Genomic DNA, 26,195 nt, shown 5'->3' with positions numbered 1-26,195 from the left:
TTGCCCCAGCCTTCAGAGTACTGCTGTGCAGGGGCAGCTGCGGGAGCAATGGCTGCACGGGGGCATTTCTCTTTTGGTTTTCACTTCGTGGGGACTAGGCTTGCTCAGGCTGTTGCACAAGCCACAGCAAAAATTGAAGGCTTGTCGTGAGGTGAGGACTGGCAGTCAACAGTCACCAGATCTTGTAACTCTCAGGCCTTAGTTAATTCTTAGAAGTTGTCGTTTATATGAACTATGTCCATCTCTTATGTCTTTTTTAAAATTAGAAAATAAGAACAAATGCTTGGATAAATCAAGAGTGTTTCCATAAAATAGGCAGGTATTCTGCAAAACAGCATCAAAGCTTGCCACATACAGCTGTGACAGTGTACCCTCTCTACAATACATATGCCCTACTCCTTGCTGCTCCTCCAGTGTGACCTATTCCTCATCTCAAGGGTCTTTGTTACTGCAGTCCTACCTTTTCTGTAAAATAGAAAACTAATTCCCAGTCCTTGGCACTGCCTGTTCCTCAGTACCGAGCAGGACCTTCCCTGTTCATCATCAGGAGATTACTTCAAGCAAAGGTTGGTAGCTTTAACAAAAGGGAAAAAAATCATTCTATACAGAGCAGTCAGTGATCCAGTAAAATTAACCTCATTCAGAGCTGAAATTAGGGTTGCAGTTAAGTTCTGCAAAGGTGAAAAGCTGGAGTCTATCTACTTTTTGTGGCTTGCCTCTAGCCTCCTGACAACAATGACACCTAATATTTTTGCAAAGACTAGTGATTCTGTATGCCTGACTGTTTACATTCCCTTCCTCAGAGACATTAACAATGACTAATATTTTTAAAGAAAGGTGAAGTCTGCTTAAATTGTCTCAAGCTGGCTATCGAGAAATTTAAGCATCCAAACTCAGTAGTCCCATGTTTAAGTGATCATAGCTGAGAGTTGCCCCCCGTGTCCTGAGTCTCTGTAGCTCTTCTGAGAAAGTGCAGGGTTCCATAGTTAAACGCAGGAAAATCCTGGCATACGCAAAGGCTGTTTCCTCAAAACGAGGTTACTATTATTTGACTTACTCTTTGCATGCTTTTGTATGAAACAGACGCTGATCAGGTGCCTTGCCTTCTCATTCTGTGCACAGTATTACCTGTTCCCAACTTGGAATAGCTTGCATTGATCTGAAAATTGAAGCTTAAGTCAGTTCACCTGGTACTTGATCCTGGGAGATCCCAGTGATCTTATGATCCAGAACATAAATGTAACGTTATTGTTGAACCTTGTCATTCTGATTTAATACATGTCTCTGTGCTCTTTGAAACATTGCTCAGACCCATGCTGCTGAAGATACAGTCTCTTAAGACGCTTGTTTTAAAAAAAAAAATCACCCAACTCTTCTGATTGATAGCTACTTTGTGCTGGCTCAGTATCTCACAGCACATTTTGTAAAAGTAGGAATGCTGTCCTGAGTCAGAATTAGATCAGGGCTTTCTGCCTCTTTATATTTCCTTTATTTAGACTGGAGAGGTTTCTTCTTCTCTTTATCATTTCTGCTTTTGGGTAATATAGCCCCAACTTGTCAAGCAAACTGCCACATCCTACTGCAGAGGTGACTGCATTTCAAAGACAGATGAAGGATTCTGCTGTATGCTTTGTATAGGCATTGAAGTTATAAAGAATATTGGGTTATGTGACACAAGCTATGCAGTCAGAATGCTGCAGAATGGTAATGTTACTTTTTATAATACTTCTAAATTTAAAAAATAGCAGACATTTTTCTTAAAGGTGCTGTCCAGTTTTCCTTGGGTTTTTTTTTCCTTTTTTTTTTTTTTTGTCTTTTGCCACAGCATGAAAATACGTGCTTGAACAATGCTACAGTAGTCACTGAGTTAGTACATACTGTGCTGTTGGAAGCTTCAGATTCCTTACACAGGTCTCACTAGAAGCAGGAAGAAGTACCTAGGTCATCTAAGGTGGGAATATTGACCACACAGGATATTCTCCAGCTGGCAGTGAGGAAGTTCCATGGTTTGCCAGACAGATGGTAACTGAGTAAAGAGCTGGAGCTTCTAAGTGCAAGAAACCAAAGTTTTGTCTGGGAAGTATATAGGATGGCCATTCTTCCATTTTCTCCATTTCCATGTGCTGTGCCTTATGAGGACTAGCACCCTGCGTCGTTGCCCAGGATGGCAGTCCTGTGCTGCTTGGCAGACATTTTTCGGTTTTGCATTTCTGTTGTTCTGGTGGACATTGATAACTATGAAAGGTCATTTGTACTAGAGAGAAAAAGGTGGGTTTCATGTCTTCTGCTTAACCTCTGCACACAAAATGACGTGCTGTTGACCAGTGGCACCGATTTGTTGTGTGACCTTGGTGAAACATTACCTTTCTTTCTGACTTATTTTCTTCATCTGTGAAATGAAGAGAAAACCGTTTATCTCTTAGGTGAGGTGAACAGCCCTGGTGCGCCTGTGTGCTTTGAGATCCCTGGCAGGCAGCCACAGATATGTACGGAAGCCCAGTAGTCCTCTTGGGCTTTAGATGTCAGAGCAACTTAAGAGAGCAGCCTTCTTTCATCTCTCCTTGAAGGACAGGCAAGACACCTTCAAATTCTGGACATACATTGCGGTAATGTTTTCCCAGATGGCTTTAAGCCTGGACAGGCTCTAGCGCCAAATGCCAGCGTTGGTGTTTCCGCAGGAGCAGGAGAGCGTTTGGGCTGCAGCGCTGGCTGTGTGGAATTCCTGGCTGGCCGCCGGAGCCAGGGGGCTGTGATTCACCGCGGCTCCCTTGCCACTCTCACAAATTACTTCTCCTGCGCTCTGTGTGTGTTGTGTGTTGTTTTTGCACATTAAAACATAACTGCTTATACCCCTGAGTGACTTTCCCCCAAACTATGAATTTAAAGTACTTCCGACACTGTCTTTTAGAATTTGAATATAATTATATGCTTTGGGTGTAAATTGTGGCTTTTGCTACATAAGAAACTAATGGAAATGATCTGCCTGTTCCTGTAGTTTACAGATTATACGCTTTAGATCTGGGGATGTATATTTAGGCTGCTTTTCTGTATAGTGTATTAAAATGAAAATTAAGTTGGTGTGAGCTATAGTGGTTGCTAAGCATGAATAGCAGGCTGATAAAAGACACTACTAAATTGATCCAGTGCTAAGGTTTACTTTATCATCTCTTAGTTTTGCACCTCTCATCTCTTTGCATTCTTGATGATGGAGAACAGGAAGGTGTTTCACCGACTATAGAGGGCCTCGTGTCTGCAGAAGCTCAGGGGACAGGGTGAATGAATCAGACGTAAGGTGTTGCTAAAAACAGACCTTTCACTTATTCTGTGAATGCTGCATGGCAAAGAATCAGGGAAGACAGTTTTCTAGAGGGCTCAGGAAAAGAGTACCGTCAGGCTGACTCGCCTGTTTCATCAACAGGCCGGGTTCCTTTTAAAACCTGCAGAGTAAATCCGTCTCCACACTAGCCCTGGAACGTGGCTCTGGATTTAGAATAATTTCAGCATATCTACATTAAGCAGATCAAATTAGTGGAAGGGGGATGGAGGTGAAGTTTGGTTTTTTTCATCAGTTTGATCTTTAACATTGCGCTGGATGACATCAGTTGATTCTTTGGACGTGTTTGGTGAATCCTTTGGTTCCTTGCTTGCCTGCTGCGCTGCCCAGAGAGGGTTTTCACGACTCCCTGTCGCAGCTGGACCCTGCAGTCACAGCAGCCTGCTGCTCCTGCTCTGGCTGGTTTGCTTAACGACCCCTGCCAGTGGAGATGATACAGGGGTGATATCTGCAAATGTTTCTATCTAGCTGCTTTGGCAGGTTTGCTGTTTCAGCTACCAGATGTTTCCATGTGCAAATGGCCTCCACCACTGGTGAAGGCTTCAAAGCATAGCATGAGGGCACAGCAGGAGAGTACAGGAATTTCCCAAATCATGTTGGGAAGGCAGTTACGGGGTGGTTAAGGAGGAGAACACACAACAGACAACTGTGTACCAAGCACACTGTTTGTTTGCAGTGTTTCTCCTTACCTCATCTACAGAGCATACATAAACGTGGCTTTGGAGAAGCCAGGTCTACCAGTGTTTAATTAGCACTGAGAACTTTCAGCACTGCTCATTTTGTCAAGTGGGAAAACTGGCTTCTTCAGCATGTACGTGTGCTGGCAAATGTTGCAAGGTGGTTGGAAATCCACGTGCCTTCTGCAGGGCAAGTGAACATTTGACTAAAACAAGAATTGACCTGAAATTGCTGAAGAAATGCAAGTGTTTTCAAAGAATGATAATGATGATGATGATGATGATGATAATGATAATTAGCCTGTTTCATTTTGATTCAGTTATTATGCTGCCTAGACTATACATAGAACATGGGTTCTGCCCAGGTCTCCACTTGGCTGTCTACTCTGGAAAGATTCTCAGTGTCTGATTGAACACTCAGTTTTATTGGATTAAAACCTCAGAGTTTCTTGTAGTTCATCTTTTGTAATTTCCCTGAGTTCTGGCGATCATCTGAGACAGTTTCACTCCAAAGACTATTGGAGCTTTTAGTTATATAGACACATTTTCTGACCTACAAGTACTGTGAGTCTTTTAGTATCTGGTGATGTGAAAGTGGAAACAGTGACATTTTCCTTTTTCCTTTGCTTGTTCTTCTGGATTTGCTTGTCCAAAGGTAGCCCATCTTAGCTTTTCTCACATTCAGTCGTACTACTGATAATTACGATGTCCCGGGCTTTTACAGCAGAGTTTGTCATTCACTGATGACCACTGAGTGCAGTGTTTAGGATTGCCGGTGGCCTGGACAGGACCTAGAGAAATCTTATGTGGCCTACATCTAATCATCTGCTTTCATAACCTCTCTGTTGGATTGCAGAAGGACCCCTTGCTCCCTCAATATCATCTTTACTTTGCCGTTAAGTAACGAATGCCAAAGCTATTCCAAGTTTCCCTGATTTTGCTTCCCTGTCTGCAGTCCAGCATATTTCCATCAGTGGTAGGTCTGCAAGATACTGATGTCTCTGAATGTCTTTTCACTTTTTATTATCTCACCACGGAGTCTGCTCTCCTTCCTGTGCCCTCATGCATTCAGAGGCAGTTCATTAGAGGCAAGGAAAAGGCAAAGAAATTAATTTTCCTTGAGAAATATATTCAGCACCTTATACAGGCTTGAAGAAGAGAAACAGAGCAGAGCATTCTGTCTTCTTTTCAAACTTTTTTTTTTTTTTTTTTTTTTTCCTGTGGAGAATCTGGAGAAAAACAAGTTTGTGCTCTGCAAGCATCCCTTTACCTGGTGACTTGCTTTTGTGACATAAGGCGCTATGGGCACACCAGGCTTGTAGTCGCCTGGGACAGAGTGAGGTGCTGTGGGTGCCTGTCCTCTAGAATTGATGTGTATTGGCTCAGGAAAAAAAGAATATGTCTTGTAACCGAAGATCAGAGTGGCAAATCCTGCTCAGTTATATATAGTCAGTAGTATATAGCTAAGCTTATTTCATTTCAGGTTAATTGTTATTCCAGGCAGGTTGGTTTCTACTCAACAAGCCACAGACTCAGGCTACTTTTGCTGGCCTGGCCATTAGGAAAACACATGCCGGCAAAATAAGCAGCCTTCCCTACTGGGCTAATTAATACTTGATAGCTGATTTACAGAAACGTGAAAACCTGAGCCTTTTGTGCATTCCTTGGTGAGAACTTTGGCCATTGATGTCAGTGAAGCCGTATCCCAGTTGGCAATGAGCGATGCCCAAGAGGTTTTTCCTCAGCAGCAGCAGCATGGAGCAGAACTGAGGACAGGAACTCCCAGACTTTTTTCTTATTTCTTCCACCCTGAAATGCTGAATGGTGGATTTTAGGGGCGCACCATACACTGCCGGGTGTTTCAGTTTCTCTATGCCATAGTGCAGAAGTGTGATGAGTGTTTAAAATCTCTTTAGGTCATGACATAACCCATCTGAAAGGAAAAGCCTATTTGTTGTTGTCCTTTCACAACATATTGAAAGATATTTTTGAACTTCAGCCAAAATATTTGGTCCTCTAAATCTAGGGACCATCAGAGCTCTATGGCTCCTGGTACTGTCTTTGGATGAAGTGCTGGGAATTCATCCCTGTAATGCCCTGAGGAAGGATTGGTGCCTTTTTATGCAGCCAGTACTGCGAAGAAGTATTGGTCCTTGCCCCAAGAATGCAATGTTAGAAAAACGGGAGGCCATTGTGTGGGTAAATGCAGTGGTTTCTTTCAGTCATTTCTTCCTGAGGGTGAGTGATTCTCTGCTGCTGGTAACGTTTCATTTACTGCTTCAAGGAGCATTAAGGACATGCATTTCTCTTCGCTGGTTCCAGAAATCTGGGGAGATTTTTTACACCAGTGACCCAAAGAGCTGACCACATCACCCCAGCCTCTACTTTCAGTGTTCCTGTTCACTGTCCTCTGCTTCTGACACAAGTTAGATCTTGTCTGCAACTCCTCAATCAATTCTTTTTACTCCAAATTGTGATCAAAATTATTGAGGTGATTTCAGCTAGTGAGGGAAAGAAGAAGGGAGGGAGAGAAGAAGAGGAAGATGGAAATTAAGCTGAAGTGTCAATCAGTCAAAGGCACAATTCCCATTCTCTGCCTTTGATCAGAAGTGAAGGAGGCAAGGATTATCAGAAGGACCATTAAAGATCCAAGTAGTTCTCAACAAAAGCCGCGGACAATTTGAAGCTGGAGGAAAAAACACACTAAAGAAACAAGAAAGGAGGGAGCAGCATCAGAGCTCAGCAGCAGGGCTCATGTTGGCTCCTCTTGTTCTGAGCCGAGGAGGTACAGGGTGCTCTGCAGGAGGATGTAGGGTCTGTAACTTGCTCACCAGAGCCCCATGCTGCTGATGCTCAATTTACAGTGGTCTTTTAGGCACACACTTTGTGACCTTGGACCTAGATTTCAAAGAATTCCATATGTTTCTACAAATCCTGTTACTGTGATGATTGAAACATCCATTTAGCTTGCCTTTTTTTTTGTTTGGTTGGTTGGTTTTGGTTTGGTTTTTTACCATTGCCTGTGCTTTTGGAAGTCTTACTGCCAATATCTAGAATAAGACATAAATACATTTACCTTATCGCCTACTGGTCTAAAGAGTCAAGGCATTTTTTTAAAAAAATATATGTTCTTATTATTATTTTATTAGAGAGGGAGAAAGGGTGGATTCTGCTCCTGCTCAGCATGGGAAGAGCTATGCGATGCTTTATTTGTATTAGGAGAAGGTCAGTGGGACAGGGGCAGGTGAGGATGCTGGGCTGTACTGCAGCCTGCACTGGTGCCTCGGGGTGCGTGCTTGCTCTGCCTGTGCTCCCCTGCTACACAACAGGATGCAACGAGGAGCAGTTTGTTGAAATGCAGTGTCTGAATAGCGGGCATTTTGGTCGGGGCACCCCTGCATGTGTGCATATGGATATGTGTAGCATTTCTCCTCAGGGAAGCTTGCTTCACTTCAGAAGCAGGATCCGGGTCTTGCTGAGCTTTAGGATTATGCGTAATTCTTGTCCGTAGGGATGCTGAGTTCAGACTCAAGGAAGGGCCAGGGGCTGTGTGTGGAGACTATTTCCCTCTGAGTACAGAGTCAAACCAAAGCAGTCATATCTGCAGGAGCTCTTTGTTTCTGCTTGTATCCCATTTCACAGCCTGAGCGACCATCCTACAGCAACACTTTTCTATAACCTTTCTGCGGTCCTGGATTCAAGGGCGCCTTCTAGAGAGGCTGATTTAGTCGCTAGCCTTCATGTAGCTGAATTCGACCGTGTTGGCAGAAGTCCTAGTTAGTCAAGAAGTTTAAAATACCACAGCAGAGTCTCTGCTGCGATATGACAATGCAGTGTCATCATTTTATGGTGCAGTGCTAATGGTTTCTAATTATTTATAAAATACATTATTTATCAGTAAAAGAATTATAGTGTTAAATAATTATTATTAGTTATATGATGCTCAAAGAAAAAAATAATGCAGTGGATGGCTCTTGTCACAGACGAGATTTCTGTTATCTTTACTGTTTACATCATCCTTGCTCTGTATGTCTCTGAATGAATCACAGAAAAACAGTGCAGTCATTCCACAAGAATTTTTGGGAATGTTTTAGGATCCCGCCATGCAAATCTAGGCTCTATAAATTCACAGACAAGGCTGTACTATTAGAAAATAATTTGGAGTCTTATAGTCTACAGTCTTGTAGACTACAGTCTTAGAGTAGAAAAGATTCAGGAACTAAAAAAGATTTTTGGTTCATATTACAGTTGAGTCATGGATTCTGCCAGTAATCTCTGAGGACAAGGCTTGGAAAATGTATCAGTGAATGTAGAAATTCACTGATAAAGAAATCCTGCATTAAAGTTGAGGTAAGCAAGGTACTAAACTGTCCCAGAGTGCTGAGCTGCAGATAAACTCACAGTACAATCAATGATATGTCAGCACCAATTTTGGTTAGATGTTGATGCACAATTAGAAAAGACATATCCAACCTGAAGGAAGAAATTAATCACAGAAGATGATAAGAATTTCCATACACATTGGTCCATCTGGTCTGGTATTCTGTCTCTGGCCATGGCCAGTGCCAGATGCTACAGATGGACGCAAATAACCTCTTTGATGTGTGTAATTGTATATCCCAAGGGAGGGCTGTGGGTTTTTTTCCTTGACCTCACAAATGGTGATCACCTTATGCTGTAAAGAACTGAGAAGGACACTTGTTTCAGTTTTATCCTAGTTATAGTAATTTCACATGCCATTCTTTATTATTAAGTGTTTCTCATGCTAACTTCTTGCTTAGCTATTTTTACATTGCTATATTCGAGCATTTTATGTAGCTTCTTAGAGCACCGTAGCACTGACAGAGGGCAAGCAACCAGGTTTCCTATTTCTTGTTCTAAGATGAGAAAAGGGGACATGGGAAGAGAAAGCAGTTTGCTGAGTCAGAAACTGTCGCCACATTTAAACAGCCTGAGTTCTGCTGGAGTCCCGGGGTTTGCTGCTTTCCACCGCCTCACTGCAGACCATCAGGGTGCCTCATTAATAGGCTCCAGGAGTCAGTAGAGCTTAGGCTATCTGAATGCGGCTGTGCACAGAGTCCAACCTGACAGTACAGCCTGGCACTGGTGACATCTGGTCCACCACACCTTTCACACTGCTTTTGCTTGGTGGCATGGCCATGTTGCTGTGTAGGATTCCTCACAGAGGGATATGTACAGAGGGGAAGGAGGCACATGCATAGTTAGTCGGACGCTCCCCAGAAGCGTTGACCATCATGGTTAATCCGTTCATGTACCTCAGATCTAATGTGTCTCATGTACTTATGGTTTACTGTTTGTGGCCAGATTGTTGGTACGGTGCATGTGCATCGGGTCTTCCTGCTCACTGCACACACATTATAGCAGTGACCTGTGCATAAGCACTGGAAAACTGGACGCCAAGAAATGCCAGAAACATGTACACAACCCTCCAGCTTCCTCAGACAGAATTTCCAGGTAGAAGAATAAGACATATTTGGGGAAATATGTGCATATGGCAGCTATACCTCTTTGCTTTCCTAATAGTAACGTGCATCAGAGACTTCTGAGGACTGGAAATATGTGCATGCGTGAGAGAGCCTCTCTGTATTGCTGTGCAGAAAAGCTGGATTTGTTTGCATTTGTGTGTAGTAAAAACAACCTCAGCCATGCTAAATGCTGCCAGAAATGTTTTCTCTTCTGCCTCCAAACTGCGTAGACATTAAGCCTGTTGTGTCCACTTTGAAATAGCAGCTGTCGCATGCTCACAGTGTTTCAGTTACAGTGTATAGTGCATAGAAGTAAGTCCTTTGTATTCAGGGTTTTCATGTAAACTTATGTAAGCCTCCCAAAGAGCAGCTTTCAGAAAAGAATATCCCATAGGGAAAGAGGCAGAGTGGTCTAAGCAAGAAATATAGAACCAGCAGCTTCTGGACATGGATCCTGTTTTGACCCTGCCTTCTGCTATCGCTCCAGACAAATCAGAGCTGCGCCGTTACGTGCTCTTAACTCCCAGATGGCAATGGGGAGTTGAAATACCTGCTTATTTCCTAGAGGCTTGGGAGTAACCAGCCTGATCTTACTTTTGCCATTACAAACCAGAAGACATTTGGCATCAAGTCAGAGTCAGTTGTGGTGACGCTGCGCTCCCAGCTGGCTAGAGGTCACATCAGCTCCCTTGCTGGCACAGTCTGTACCTGCATATCCAAAGAAGTAGCTCTGACCTGCACATCCCAGTTTCAGCCTTGGCTGTGGTAGTGTGCAGAGCATTCATGTATTGTGTGCCAACCCTGGATGAAAATCTTTATTGATCTCTTGTATTTGTCTAGCAGTTGGCAGTCTCCGCAGCAGCAAAGGGATGCCAGGGAACTTAAGGCATGGGCAGAAAGGACTTTCCTTTTGTTGTTGTAACCTATGATCTAAGTAGAGTAGGGTACAGAGAACAAAGAAATGTCCCATCTACTTTATTCAAGATTTCTTCTTTTCCATCGGTGGTATGGGACAAACCCCCAAAATGTTGAAAATGTGTAGCTGGCTATTCCAAGGAGTTCAGAGAGGGTCAGCCTGAGTACCTTATTTCAACAGCAGCTGCTCAAGGGAGATGACAGATCATATCCTTATGTAAAACATCCAATCACCTGATGCAAAATAACAATAATGCAGCCCCTTTTCTGAGCACAAAACCACCCATTGTATACACTTGCTTATGACTTAACACTATATGCAGGAACTTAAACAGAAAACCATTAAGCTTTTATAGGAAAAAATAACATCATTAAAAGATGTTCTCCCAAAACTCATTCCTTCCCTAAAATTCCTGTAGTCCTCAGGCTACTTCTTCAACAACCTTGCCAAATTTGTCACTGGAAGCTAAATTCATTCAATGACACCAGGCCATAGACAGCCTGGTTGCTGTAGTCACCAGAGTAAAAAGTCACTGACACTAAAACCACCCAAAGCTTTGGATTTAACATGCGTGTCATGCCGAATACGGACCAACGCTGCAAAGTCACCCAGTGCTGCAGAGGCCCTCGTGGAACCGAAGCTGGTGAGACGAGGAACCTGCTGCCTACCGTGGGGAACTTGGAGACACTCAGTAAATAGAAACATCCAGTTAACAGTGGATGAACATTTTTCACAAATAACCACTCTAACCTATCAGCCCTGATCCTCATGGGAGTCCGTCAAAACAGTTTCAAAGGAAGATCTTAGAAAGTAAAACTTGTAACTGTTAGACTCTAAAAATCAAGGGCTCAGTATAGCAACATTGATTTATAGTATGTTGTATTTCTTCTTACATCCTGCTGCCTGTGAACTCCTTCGTGTCCTATAGGCAATAATTAGTTCTCTCTCTGTCCCACTGAGGGAGACAGCATATTACTATTGCTAGTAGCACTCCCCACAGATATACAGGTAGATCCTGTGGGGAGAGTAGACCCCCTGTTGTACTTGTAGGCATATTCCTGTCTACAGGTACAGCCTGTTCCCTCAGATTGACTAATTTATTAGATAACAATGATAAACTCAGAGTGATTAGTCTAAACCTGCATGTAGCTTTGAAAGAAAAAACCTCTTTCAAAAAAAAAAAAAAAGAAAAAAAGAAAAAACTTCTAGATCTGAATAGGGTTTATGTTCATTATGATTTACATTTTATCCTTTTACACTGTCCAGTCTACTAACGGCAAATCTTGCTCATTTATATCCTTTGATCATCATGGGTATAACAACATCATTACAGGAGTTTGAGTCTTTGACATTTTAAAACTTTATTAAGTATTTATTTATTAAACTTTCCAGACAAAACATGTGCTTAATGAAACTTAAAGCCTTATTGTTAAATGCCTAAACTTGTTTAAAACCGAATATAGAACAATTCCTATAAATAGTTTACTTCTGATGAATTACCCTTCAGTGGAAAATTCTCAACCAGTGCTAGTGGTGAAAAGATTTAGACACAAATGCAAACAAAAACTCACATCTATGCCATTAGAACCATTCTGAAAGCCCGGGTTACATGAGCATTAATCCATTTAGAAGGCTCTTAAAATAGTTGCTGTTATTTCTCCCTTATGTGATACAGTGTGGCTTGAACAGCAGGAGGAACGAGAAATATTTCTGGATCTTAGCTGTAGGTGACTGGGGCTCTGGAAGCGAATATTCTAAACCGTACCATCTTCTCAAGTTTTTAGCCTTAAAACTGGATGCTTGCATTATGACTCTGTAGCTGGGATTCTAATTGAAGAGCATTTTTTTTTAATTAAAATTTGTATCAGTGGGTTTATGAGGAGAAGCATTCAAAGGCAATGGGGCAGTGTCATACATCAGTTATAAGGTCATGATATTCTTTTAACCGTCACTGTGGAATGAACCCTGCCCTGCAGGTTTTTCCAAACCACACTGTGCTTGTGGACTTCATAAAGTATCATTGATTCTGTTATGAAGGTTATTTCATTGCGAAATTCCACAGTAATTCTGCACCAAGAAATTCCGGTCTGTCATCTGCTACCGGAGCAAGCCTGAACCGTGGCTCAGTCCCACCTTTACTGCTACGTACCATACCATGGGTTTTCGGTGTTTAAAGCTAGATACATTTAAAGCCCCAACAATTCACGGTTCAGGCAATAATTTGTTTGGGATAAACAATACCATACGTTAATGCAATACATTACAATGTTTTATTCAGACACATAATACAGTCACGTTTGCATAAATGAAAAATCCTTGCCTGTCTCTCTACACATTATGGATTTGCATACCTAAACTAGATGTTTTAAAATTTGTTTCTCGGTGTCAGGTGTCAAATGGAATATGGGATTTTAATGAGATCACAGATGTGTGGGACAACATTTAGTCTTCATTTTGCAAGATTTCTGTCTGTGTTTTTCTTACCAAACTGTTTCTTGCTAACATCATTGGTACATAGCTGTGTGTTTGTGGATCTGGAGGAGAGCAAGGTCTGAGAATCTGTTTCTGGATCTTCCATTTTCTGGTTTTATAATCTTAGCCAAATTACACAAGCTGCTTACTGCAGTTTCCTCCTATGTGTGAGAATTACAATAGTGACCCAGCTTTGTGAAGCATTTTGAGATACGTAAGAGTTTTTGATTATGTAAAAGTCAAGTATTGTTGTAAGTGTACACATAGAAGGAACGATGTGTATCTGCATAAACACGTTACATTTAGAATGGAGCCCTTGATTTTACCCTTAATTTACTTGTCCTAAAATAACACATGCCAGAAGCTTAATCCTTTGCATTGCATGGTTATTGGACAAGGTATTTGGGGATATTTTTAAAGTGGATATTCGTTAACACCATGACCTTATCCAGTTCCTCATTTATTCTATATTGAGCTGCCTAGATGTTATTCATATTCCCCTACTACCAGCAAGTCAAGGTCTTGGGGAAGCAGACTTGATGCATTCTGTTTATCCCCGATAGTTCATCATCTAAGATAAGCCAGGGTTGTCTGCAAACTGCAGTCTCATCAGGCAGGCTCAGATAGCATCTCACTTGACTTTTTTGCTTATTCCATTAACACGACTGTCCTGGAGATTTGGGATGCTCAGCTTTACCATGCTGGCAAGAGCTAATGATTAACTGGGGACCGAGATTTAGCCATCATTGGCTCCATTAAACATGACAACCCTTTTAGTTGTTACACTGAACCTCTATGAGGCTGTGCTCCTAGAGAACATTTAAACAAGAGGGAGACGAAGGATGAGAGTGCAGTGGCTTTCGTGACACCTGTGCACCATTATATTAGACTTTAAAAAGATCTTAATTTCCTTCTTGAGGAAGGTTTTAGTTTCTCCCTTTTTATTGTTGCTGATTTCCCATAAAGGTGTTCACTAGCACTGGCATTTTTGAGATAAAAGGCAAGCAGGATCCCTAACTCCTGTTCATTGGGCTTTCTTCCTACAGCTGAAATAGCTCTGGGGACAGACCCAAGCAGCTGCCACTGATGTGTGTGTGCAGCAGCAGTGGTGGTGTGTGGGTGGCCAGGACCCCGTAGCATTCTGTGTCTCTTCCTTCAAAGTGTGCCCCGGCCAAGCTGTGCATTCAGAATGTCCTTAAGCTGTATAGTTCAGAATTTGTACACACAGCTGTGGGCATGTGAATAGCTAGCCCCCGTGGGCATGTGAATAACTAGCCCCCGAGAAACACCGGCTGGTGGGTTTGTAGGTAGGTAGGCTGGCAGTCTGTGGGGAATTCAGTCTCTGTGGTGTCCATGTTGAAAGGGAATGAAGAACGGCCTCATTTCAGCGCTTGCATTTGCAGAGGAGAGGGAGAGAGCACAGCAAGGAGTGAGTTAACAGCCCACCTTACCAAAGAGCTGGGCTGGAAAATATTTTTCAGCTTCCCCTTTCAATATAGGGTTTTTGATGCTTTTTCTGTTTCACAGGGTTCAAAATGGTTTTGTTTTTCATGTTCTAAGGTGTTTTACTACAGTTATAACCATTTTGATAACAGTTCCAATAACATTTTTGATAAAAGAATTAGCATTTAAAATGTCGCAAAAATGAAAAATGTTGAAAAGTAAAATGTTGATGTTTTTAAAAGACCATTTTTCAATTTAAGAAGTCTTTAGTTTGAAAACATTAAAGCAACTGTATTATCTAAGAAAATCTGCACCAGAATGCTGCCAAAGGAAGCAGGGGCTGGGAGGGGACGGACGGACAGGGTAGTCCTTCACATCTAACCATGAGGAACCTCCCTTGGATGGGAAAAAATGCTTATCCTAGAGAAGCACATCTCCCAGTGATGATCAATAGCATTTGTAGGTGTGACAGGAACAAAAAGGCATTAAGTGGATTCCCTTGTGTTTATTCCTGACATGTAATGCAGAAGCTTTTTAATCCTTTGCCCAGCAAATCCCCAAGGCTGTTGATCACAGTCCACTCTGTTTTTTTTTAAAATAACCACATCCATGCCAGAGATTTTCAGGGGCGCCCAGTCCTTTGGATTACTACTCTTGCTGTAGGACACAGCTGAGAATTCCCAAAGTTTCTCCACTTTGGTTCATAAGTGTCTGCCAGTGCTGGGGAGAGATTGTGAGGCCAAATACTGCATCCAATGGACCCGGTTTGGAAAGCTGCACTCCACAGTGGAGGGCAATGCATAGGTCCTGCCTATGCTGTGTGTTTGTGATGGGATCAGAGGGGGACAGCGCTGCTGCTCTTTGCCATCCTCCGTTCTAGGCTGCAAACCCCAGCTTTTCAGAGCAGAGAAATTATCTTTTTACTGGCTCCTGCAGCTAGGAGAGAGTGCTGTACATAAGTTGCATAAGGTACCTCCACAGATATGCAGCACTCTCTGTTTCTCAGCTGTTGTGTAAATGCCATAGGATTTTTCTTCTCATCTAACAGCTAGACAAAGCACCAGTTGACTGTGCTTTCCTTTCAATCTCACTTTTGGACACTTCTGTCCAAGCAAGGAGCTATGGATTGGCCTCACAGAGGATGATATTGATAAAACAGGTAATGAAGAAAAGTTCTGATGGTTTCCCAAGGTTAAATAAATGTGCTCACAATCTAGTACAATGTATACAAGAAAAAGTGAGACTGCATATTACATACTGCCAAAAATATGTTGAAAGTTCAGGTAGAGCAGGAGAGTGCTGGTTCTGATCCTAGTTCTGTTCTGCTGTCTTTAACAGCAATCTTCCAGGTTCACGCTGATATCAGTAACAGCAGATTGTGGACCATATTACTTGTAAATAAAAAAAATGCAGGTAGATAATTGACTTTTAGAAGCCTGCTTAGGCTGTTACTTTTATTCCTTCTTCTGGCAGAGGGGAGTTTTTGCCCGACACAGGAGCATGGCAGCAGAGAAGGCACATTCTGGGGCAGAAGGTGGGTGCTTGGGAGGAGCAGGGTGACAGCAGGGGCAGACGGGTGCCGCAGCGCCTCTCTGACTCAGCAAGGCTCATTTTAGAAAGCGTGTGTGTGTGTTAGGGAAGTCATACAGTCATTAGGCTGGAGATCTGAGCAGATGAGGTGAAAGCCCCTTTCCCTTTTACTTCACGTTGACTCTGGTGTTAATATTTGAAGATACACAGGGTAACTTCTCAGCAGGTATCAATGTATTGACTCATTCTACTCAGTGACTGTGGCAGAGCTATGCCAGCTTATACCCAGTGGGGATCTGACACCCTCTCTCTGTTTTTTATCTGCTTCAGGTATCTTTGAAAAAAAAGAAAGAGAGAGAAACAGATTGTATATGATCTAATTTCTTCCCTGGTCTATCCGGTGTGACAGCCTTTCTGTGAGAGAATCCAAGGGGAGCTGTGATTTGGAAAAATCATACATTCGGTACATTGTAATGCTACACCAAAACTCCAAGCAGTTAATATGAAAACTTATTTTGTAACTCGAAAGAGGACAAGATCAAGGGACAGGTATCATGTTCCTTGCAGACCTGGAGAAATACTGCATTTACGGATGAAATTGCAAAGGGGCAGGGGATCTAGAATTGTTAAACATCAGTATTAATTATACCAAATCTGTCAAATTCTGCTTTTAATTGAGTGGCGTTTCCTTATCGCGTTGGTGTAGGACCAAGAAGATGCTTGGTGTTGGGGAGGCTGTGCTGCGCAGAGGCCATTGACAAGGCAGTGTGGCAGGTCTTTCACTGCCAGTAGAAGCCTGCTGTTTCAAGGCTTATCCCTAGAAATAAGGATGAGACCTGGGATGTTCAGGAGCACACCTTCCAAAAACTTACTAGAACAGATTGTAGTTAATAGTGTTGTTGTGGCTATGTCGTGATTTAACCCCAACTGGCAGCTAAGTACCACACAGCCACTTGCTCACTCCCCCTGCATCCCAACGGGATGAGAGGGAGAATCAAGGAAAAAAGGTAAAACCCCTGGGTTGACATAAGAACAACATAATAATTAAAATAAAATAAATTATAATAACAGAAACAACTGTAACAAATAGGAAAGGGAAAGGAATAAAACCCAAAAGAAAAAACCCCAAGAGATTCCCAAGGCAGTTGCTGACCCCCCACTGACCGATGCCCAGCCAGTCACCCAGCAGCGATCGGTGGCCCCTGGCCAGCTGCTCCCTCCCAGTTTCTATACCGAGCGTGACGCTCTGTGGTATGGAATGTCCCCCTGGCCAGTTTGGGTCAGCTGCCCTGGCCGTGCTCCCTCCCGGCTCCTTGTGCCCCTGCTCACGGGCAGAGCACGGGGAACTGAAAAGCCCTTGACTGAGGGTGAGCCCTGCTCAGCCACAGCTAAACCATCAGGGTGCTGTCAGCATCGTTCTCATACCAAACCCAAAACACAGCGCTGCACCAGCTGCTAGGAAGAAAATTAACTCTGTCCCAGCTGAAACCAGGACAGGTTACAAAGGTGCTAGTGTGTAAATGAAGCAAGGTTAGTAAATCAACTGATAAAACTGGACTATAACAGACTAGTATTTTAACGTGAAAAAGATTTTGTCTGTAATCTTGCCTGTTTATTCTGACTGTAGCAGTTGTTCTACTAGACTACATCAATTCCCTCTCACAGCAGGCTTTGCTGTCCTGTCATCGCAGGGTGTGACACTGGCTACTCTCATAGGCACGGACTGGACTACATGTACCTAGAATTCACCCGCAACGGCAGTTCCAGCATTTCAGCACTGAGCTCACCCTCCTTGGGGCTAGGGGGCAGGTTGTGACTTGCGGAGATATTTTTGGTATTAGACATGAAACTGGGAACCCTCATCACTCATTGTCACCGATGTTGTCTATTGTTAATCCTCATTTCTGGCTATGTCCCAATTCTGTTATTTTTATCCCAACTCTTCAAATTCTTCCTGCAGGTTTACTTAGATACTGACTTTTTCTTCATGTCTTGGCCTGCACTGTTTCATCATGCTTTTGTGAACTGCTCCTCAGCTTTCAGGGTCCACACCAGAGGCAGTCACACCTCAGGGCAAAGCAGAGAGCAGAATTAGACCACCACTGAATGCTTTTGATGCTTCTGCTAAGTAGCATGGTTTGGGCTCAGGGCTAACAGCAAAGCAAGGTGGTATAACTGAACAAGCAAAGGCTTTCTAAAGATAGTGCCCTATTCACCCTGCCATTCAAGGAACAGAGCAGGATTGCTCTAAGGTTGGGAATTAGCGAGCAAAGTCTCTTTTAGTCCTCCAGGTAGCTGATAAAACTGGCACACATGCAGGAAAGCTTTTAGGGAGGTGTCAAGTGTGGGAATGCAGTCTGCTGGATAATACGCTGCACTTGGGCTTTGGGATTAGGAGATACCACTGCCAACTTTTTAATGCAGTAGCTAACACTCTCAGGTTTAAAAGATTAATACCATTTATTTGCTTCATTTCCTCCTGCCTCTGAACCTGCACCCCCCAAAGCAAAACTTTTCTAATCAGCATGTAGCTCCTGCTGAGCTAGCTGGCTTTTTTTCTCTCTTTTTTTTTTTTTAAAAAAAAAAAAAAAAAAACCACACACCAGTTTTTTCCATATTGAATAAGCCTGAGAAAGAAAAAAGTGGTTAAGGAAAGCTGAAGCTTAGGTAGGAGGGGTTGGGACATGTTTTTGAAACTGATTTAACTCTTTCAAGTGCCTCTTGGTTACTTTTCTGCTAGCACACTTAGGGCAGCAGTGACTTCTTCTATAGTGAAGCTGATGCTCTGTGTATTTGCAGGGGAGGGAGAGCACAGACAGTGTTTTCTTTAGGGCTGCAGAGCACAAGATGAGAAATTCAGCGCCCTTGTATGGCTGCAGGGCCTGGAGCAGCAGATGAGGGAAGGAAGGGGCAGCTCCTCACCTGCCTGAGGCAGCTCTGAGCTGCAGAGCTGGGAGCTCCTGTCTGCAGGGTCACCCCTCCAATCTCCTTTGGTTCTACCAAAGACCAGCTTAACTCTGTATCATCAATATTGTCCACATTTTAAATGTGATAAAAGGGGTGTTTTATCAGAGTTTAACAGAGTTTAACATATGGCTAAACGGGACTGACATGTTTCTGATTTATTTTCCATACCAGATGAATAATGTTTCTCCTGTGTGGTGTTTCAACAAAGCATGTATTTAACTGCTGAGGGATTTTCATTTCTTTGCTACTCATTCAGCTGGCAGCCCTTTAGTATGGTGCTATGGCGTGAGGATTTGCATGACTTAGGTCAAGCAGTGAAGTTTATTTGGTGCTTCAAAGTTACATACAGTACTAGAATTTTTTTCTAGGTACAAAGGTGAGCGACTTGTACTTTATTATGTGATGAGTGGCAGGTTACAATCCTATTTTCCATCTCCTGTTAGAGAGCAGAAATATATAAGAGCATACAAAGAGTTACAACAGTGTAGCCGTAAGCAACTGGAAATGAGATAAATTATTATTTGCAATTTTGCAGCTATTTACATGTCTAGAGCCAGCTAAAACTATCCTACCAAAATAGGACAATATAATTAATTCCATTTCATTGACAATTGAGTTTTGTGAGGAAACTAAATATCACAAGTTTGCTGAGGCTTAGTGAAAAGAAACATCTCATCCAGGTACACAAAACAATTCTGTTGCAGAAGAAGTGGAATCCAGGAGCTATAGCGTGTCCCAGGTTTACTAAACCAAGCCATAGGTAAGTGGTAGCAGTGGCAAAACCTTCCTGTTATGGTTCCATCTATATTTAGATTTATTCCTTTAATCTCAAATTGAGTAACCCACCACAGCACTTGGGGAATGATAACAGACTTTAATATCCTGCTGATACATTTCCTAGATAACAACATTGATTGGCACTCTAGAAGCACCTTAGTAGAGAGGCTATATTGTCTCCTTTCCATGACACCGAGAGCTTGGTTGATGGGATCTAGCCAATAATAAAAATTGTGTGCCAGATCATTGTGATGAACAAGCTTTGCATACAGAGAGGTCAAGAAGTACCATTCTGTGGCTTCTACATTGTGAGTCTGAGACCAAAAATATGTGGGACAAGTGGGTACTATGCTGCTCTTTGATTTGGAAGTGCCAAGTTCTTGTAAACAACTGAAATGGATGGTGCATTTCCCCATGGGGGAAGTCCTGTGTGATGGCAATTTATTGATGTGGACCTCACACCACTTAGTTTTAAGTGATTTTAGGTGTGGATTTTTTGTAGAGATGCTGTCCCAGAGCATTAACAGAATCCTGTTCTAAGTAGCTTTTTCTGGGATGTTTGGCATCAGTTGCCTGTCCTCATCCAGTCTAGTCTTGCCTTCTCAAATTCTTCCTGAGCTCCTCCCCTTGTTTTCCGTCTGCAGCTTCTGCATCCCTGCAGATGGCTGTACCCCACAGTTCGGGCTTTATCTAAACATACATATTTAGCTGTGTGTAGGAACTACAAGTTACTTTTTATTTATTTACTTTGAAAGACTCCCTTGGAGAACTTAGCTTCCATCTGTTAAAAATGCTACCTCTGCTTGTCCTCCCTGGTGGAGGCTTGAGAGAAGGGAGGAGAGGATAAGTGTCTGTCCCTAACAAGCAGCTTATATTTAGCTGAAGAACAAAATAACCCAGATCTTTGGTCTACCTGTGGAGATAGACAGATTAGGCTCCTGATGGCCAAGGTTCCCACTTCTCACATTTGTCAGATCTGGGCCAAGCCCATAGAGCAGCTTCTCCTCCAACTGTAACAATCACCCCAGTCCATGATAAATGCTTCTTTCAGAGGGAGGGAGGGTTGGAGGGAGGAGAAGAGTGAGAGTCCTGTTCCTTCCTTTCCATCTTTTCTAATTGCTTTCACATAGAAACTAAACTGCAGCCCCCTGAGCACCTTGAAGGATTAAATGCTGATCAAAGGCAGGTTTAACCATATCCCCAGGACAAGCTGCTTAGACACCAAGCAGCACAAGCTCTGTGTTAGCACAGCAACCAGAAAAGCAGAATAAATTAACAATTATCATTTCGACATGAACAGAGCAGTTTTGGAAGAGGAGGCACTGGGAGAGTTCGGGGGAGCAGAGTATGGGGGATGCAGATGGAAATGAAGTCAACATGTATCTCATACACATAGCCAGGAGACATGATCTGCTTCTGATCTTGGCTGATTGCTGGCATCTGCTGCCACACACTGCCTGTTCCCTCCTCAGGTTCGGGCTTTCCAGCATAATAGCATTAGCGGCATTAGATAGGAGTTTGTGCTATTAGTTACAACCTAAGGGAGGAGGAAATCTTTGGGGGATAAATTAACAGACCCCTCAGCTGTCCTGATTGGCACTCAGCCCTTTAGTTCCTGCCCACTCTGTTCTAGCCCAGCTTTTTATAGGCTTGCAAAATGTTGAGTATCTTACTCATCTGTTTATTTTGCAGTGGTTTGCCCTAGTGAATTCTGCACTTGTAGTGTCTGGCTTGGACATAATCAGAACACACACTTCTGCTTCGGGTTTTCCTAGCATTGGCAAAATCGGGGGGGTGGGGGTGGATATGCACTGACTGTTGACGTTTATAAGGGGGGGGAGATACTGAAAAAGATTATTTAGCTTTGAGGACAGATCAGTTAGCAAAAACTACTTAACTGTTAGTGCAAGGGCTGTGAAGGATCAAACAGCAAATGATCAGCTTCAAGTTCTCACAGTCTTCCATACTATGGGACCAAAGGGCCAGCCAGTAACACAGAGCAGAGAAGTGAAAAGAAAGATCATTTTGCACTGTAAACAAAATCTACATCTTTATACCACCTATTGCCACTGGGCAGCAGGACCCAGTTCATACATTCTCTCAAAATACTGCTGGTGTAAGACCCTGGATTGTGCGCAGCCTTCTTCACAGAGCAGGAGGAAGGATGCAATAACTTTCTGGAAGCCCAGCTCCATCCAAACCTTTTGGGGGCTTTGAGTGTGTTGGCGGACCAGTGCTGCTGTAAGAGGAGAGCAGGGATGGGCAGAGGGAAGGGATATATAGGGTCTCTACTTCTTCACTCTTAATCCTAGGTCAATAAAAGTAGAGTCAGAAATCCTGTTTAGAGTCCCAGTTCGCTCCCTGTCCTCATGGACAGTGACTCAGAGGCACATTCAGAGACACTCTAACAGAAGGATAATCAAATCGCATGCTTCAAGTCATTATCTAATCACTGTAGAGGTCAGGAAGGAGTCTCTCCCTGTGGTGCCTGACTTCGCTGGATGAGCCAAGCATGCTGCAAGCTCTTTTCACTCCCTCAGTGAAGTTCAGAGGCAGAAGGCAAGATTTGACGAACCATCAATTCTATTCAGCATGAAAATCCAACGTTCTTCTGAAAAATTAGCGGTCTTACAAGAGAACCTCTCTTGCACACTGGGGTAGAGCAGGCAAAGGGCTCTAGCTCTCTGTTCAGCTATCAAACATGAATGTGAGCAGTGTGAGCAGCAGGAGCAGCAGAAGCCTTTCATGAAGGTATATCTTTATTTGTACTAAATAATGAAAGGAATTTGTTATGAATGAATAAACCTGCCGAAAGGATTCAGCTTGCTCACTAAGACTTCTCCTTTGCTGTAAGGCTGCAGTGCTGCATAGATCAGAAGCCATTGTTTGATACAACATTAGCAATCCTTTACAAAGAGAACCTAAATAAAATTATTATGTTCTCTCACTTGTCCTTCTTTGTTTTGACCCCCTGGACATTTTTCTTTGACTGAAGAGTTTGGTATAGGAACCTGCAAGTCTCAGTGTGATTGGAATGGGGAGTGATTTACTGGTCCATCAAAGGCTGGGAAAACAAAGGGGCCATGATCAGGGACTACAAAGGGGTCAGCTGGTTTTAGTTCTTGATGCTTATTCTACTCCTGAATTATTTGATGTATACCCAGGGCTTTCACCCTGTCTAGCCACAGAGGGTCATCTAAACCTTGGATTCTGGGATGAAAGGAGGAGGCTGAGCTGTGTGTGCATGCCTTGAGGAATTCTAGTGAATTGATGGCTTTGTTGAATTGGCATTAGTAAAGTGTACAAGAGTATTTACTCAAGCTCAGCTGTTGGGTCGTGTTAGAATGACTGGTAGAGGAAGAAAGAGAGGTCAAAAGAGCTTGTGAAAGGAAGGAGAGGGGTTGTCCAGTAGTGTTAGATGTACTCTGGTGTTTTATGGCTTTGAGATGGTTTTGTTCCATTTGGGAAGCAATCAGCCTTCCACGAGCATGTCCTCTGTAAGCTAAGCAAAGCTTTGGTGTGGCTTCTGTGCCTCTGTAAGTTTTGTTCTTATGCCAAGATGTGCCTTAAGAAGTTCTATGTTTATTCTCAACACTCATGGTGACTTAGGGAAGTGCGATTATCTCTGTTTACAAGCAGCAAAGCAAGACTGTCAGGCCATAGCTAAATTTACTCTGCACATATACTGTATGAACTCCATGAAGTCTTGGTCTCCCAGTCAGCTGGATCCTCTACCAGGATAAGATCATGTGGCACCTCCCCACCCTCTCATTTTTTCCAGGTTTTCCATTCATGAAAACTAGGGTGTTAAGTGGGAGGGTTGACATGTACTCTGTTCTTGCCCTAGTTTTGATTTGGGACAAAGTTAGGGTGCAAACATGGACTTTGGAGCACAGGAGCTCCTCAGGGCTTAGCATGTTCTCCCTCCTCTTGGGCTGGGGGGGAACAGGGGGCTGACAAAAAGTGACTTTCCCGTCTGCCTGGAGTGGACGGTGCAAGAGCAGAGGCAGTTGGGGGTGACTGACAGCGCAAAGCAGTTGGCAGTGGTAGAGGTTTTTGGGAAAGAATACAACAGGAGAGCACCACCAAGACTGCTGTCGGGACGTGCTGATGCCAAGGGCACAGGGATGGGCAGGGACGGGGGAGACAGGCAGGAACTAAACTTCCTAATCAGCTGAGAGAAACAATACGGACTTTGAAGCAGCGATGAGAGGGCTTTGCCGAGGTACAGAGACACGTAGGAGACAAACCTCATTAAAAATGCAAAGTGGCTGTCATTTTAGTACCTCTTTCCTTGCTTGGCTGGGGCAGTGTTCCTTTGATGGTCTGGCTGTGGGGCTTGGCAGGGGTGTGTGTGTCACGATTCTCAGCAAACACAGGCTGTTGAGGGCGTGCATCTGCGTGTATACACACACACACACACAGAATTACATACACATATGCAGATGCTTAAATCATAGGTCACCAAGTGATATCAGACATCACATTGCTGATCTTTTTTCTAATACCTGGCATGAGGCTTTAGAGCCTGATTGCTGTGGAAAGAAAATTAAAGGCTTGCACTGCGGAGCTGATGCACAGCAGAGATGTCCAGCCACTGGGAGCTTGTGCATCAGGGAGTCTCAGGGCATTTAGAGACAGGAGGAGTTTGGCTGGCTTCTCGCCTGGCACGTGTGATTTCCAGCAGGAGCTGGGTCCTTGGAGGGTTTATTGTATCCATGTCTTAACACCCAGGGAAGCTATGTGATCTGCAAGGGCACTGAGTATCCTCACAGCATTTCAGAGGCATGTCAATATTTCATCTTTTTTCCACTCCTTTGTGCTGTGTGTAGCCACTACCTGCCACCTCAGGAAGGCTGCTGTCACTTGTGCTGTGTGTATACCCTGACGGAGTACTTTGGATTGAAAGTTCTTGACTATAGAGACTGTACTGCATCCATCAGAGCTTTCTAACCTGTTTTAAGAAATGATAGGCGGTAACACCTAGATAATTCGTTGGCCATTCTTGTTGGGAATGAGGGAAGTCTCCCAAAATACCCTTGAGGTGTTCCTGTAGGAAGTGTGCTCCTGGCTGTGCTGTGCAACATGCCAGTGGAAAAGAAATTACATTACAATAAATAGTTTTATTGCAGCATTTGTTTTTTAAATTAATTTTGGCATTTGTTTGGCCTTACCGGCAATTCGAATTTTCCACCCCGAGCTCTAATGTGAAAGTCCCTGGGAAACGTTGATGCAGCACCTCCAAATGAATGGGGGTAAGATGCAGTGAGGCACCGTGCTGGCTGTTTTCAATCTTTCTTAAGCCTGAGGGTGAACTTGATATTAGTTCATGCTCGTTTTGTTCCTCTGTCACTCTGTTTGCTGTGTAGCCTGTGGTATGGAGGCTGATTCAGTTAATCCATATTCAAGCCAAACATCCGTAGAAGCCAAAGGAATTTGTTCGGTGTCAACACTGCAAGACTTGGTGCCACAAGAACAATTACAGTTATTTGGGTTATTTATGTGATGCTGGTTATTTGGTGTGTTGCTTTCATGTCAGTGCCAAATTTCTGTGTTCACAACCCAAACAAAAGACTAAAGGTAGCACAATGAGCCCAAGTACAATATAGACTAACCTATGTTAGACTAGAGGAAGAAGAAGGTGCATTCACAGGCTATTTAATGTGGTTATGATATGCAGGAGTTGGGCACGATGCATCCTGTGGTCTTGGCACAGAGAAGTCAAGAGATTTGCACCCATCCTGTGCAATGGGTTCCCAGGTACCCTGGACCCTGCCTTGGGAGAGGGCTGCAGCTCTTAGCAGTTTTTCTGCTCTTGGTTCCTGTGTTGCTTGCTTTCTCAGTCATTCCTCCCACATATTTATCGGTTCTCTTAATAGTTGGGCTTATGTTCTGTATACAACCAGTAGATGTAAATGAGGCCACGTGCACCCCAAAGTATAGCCACAGTCTCTGTAGCATTATGCACAGTGCATTCAGATGTGTAAAATATCCCTGACGTTCATTTACCTATAGATCCAGCCTGCATAAAGCATGCCTGCACGGCACATTCTCCAGTCTTCTGTCAGGCACAGAACCAAATTCAAGCCTGGCATAAACAGATGCCGCTCTTCAAGCCTCAGCGTGTTTGAACCTGGTGCAGGGTGCCTGCCAGGCAGGCTGTGCCATGCTGCCCTTCCCTCTTGCAGCAGGGAGGGCAAGGGAGCCTGCCTGGGAGTGGGAGAGGGTGTACCAGGACAGGAGCATCTGTCCCCCGATGGCAGGCAGCAGCCAGTGCCCCCCGCCGGCATGGGAGCTGCACAGGGCAGATAAAAGAGGTCCTCTCTTATCTTGCTCATCTTCACAAATGCTATCCATCTGCAGGGATATTTACACGTTCTGCCAAAGTGACAATATCATTACCGCTTGCTCAATATTTGAGCTCCTGGGATATTTTCTGCATAATTTAATGCTCAGATGGGATAATGTGTTTGGGTGGGCAGTGAGGCACTCTGGGCTGCTGGCTCCCCACGCACGCAGGCAATGCTGCTCTGCTGCTCTCCAAAGGGCTACATAGATCGCTGAGAAAGTTGCTTGCCGCCTAATCCTGTTAC

General features: G+C 43.5%; 1 protein-coding gene across 26 annotated transcripts in view; it reads left to right on the top strand.

Moving 5' to 3' along the window:
* Window positions 1-26,195, top strand: part of NRXN3 (neurexin 3) — a 1,021,997-nt gene that overhangs the window by 652,317 nt on the left and 343,485 nt on the right. The window lies entirely within an intron of this gene.

Source organism: Falco peregrinus, chromosome 1, assembly GCF_023634155.1.
Source record: "Falco peregrinus isolate bFalPer1 chromosome 1, bFalPer1.pri, whole genome shotgun sequence".
Taxonomy (NCBI): domain Eukaryota; kingdom Metazoa; phylum Chordata; class Aves; order Falconiformes; family Falconidae; genus Falco; species Falco peregrinus.
This window is presented reverse-complemented; position numbering and strand designations above follow the sequence as displayed.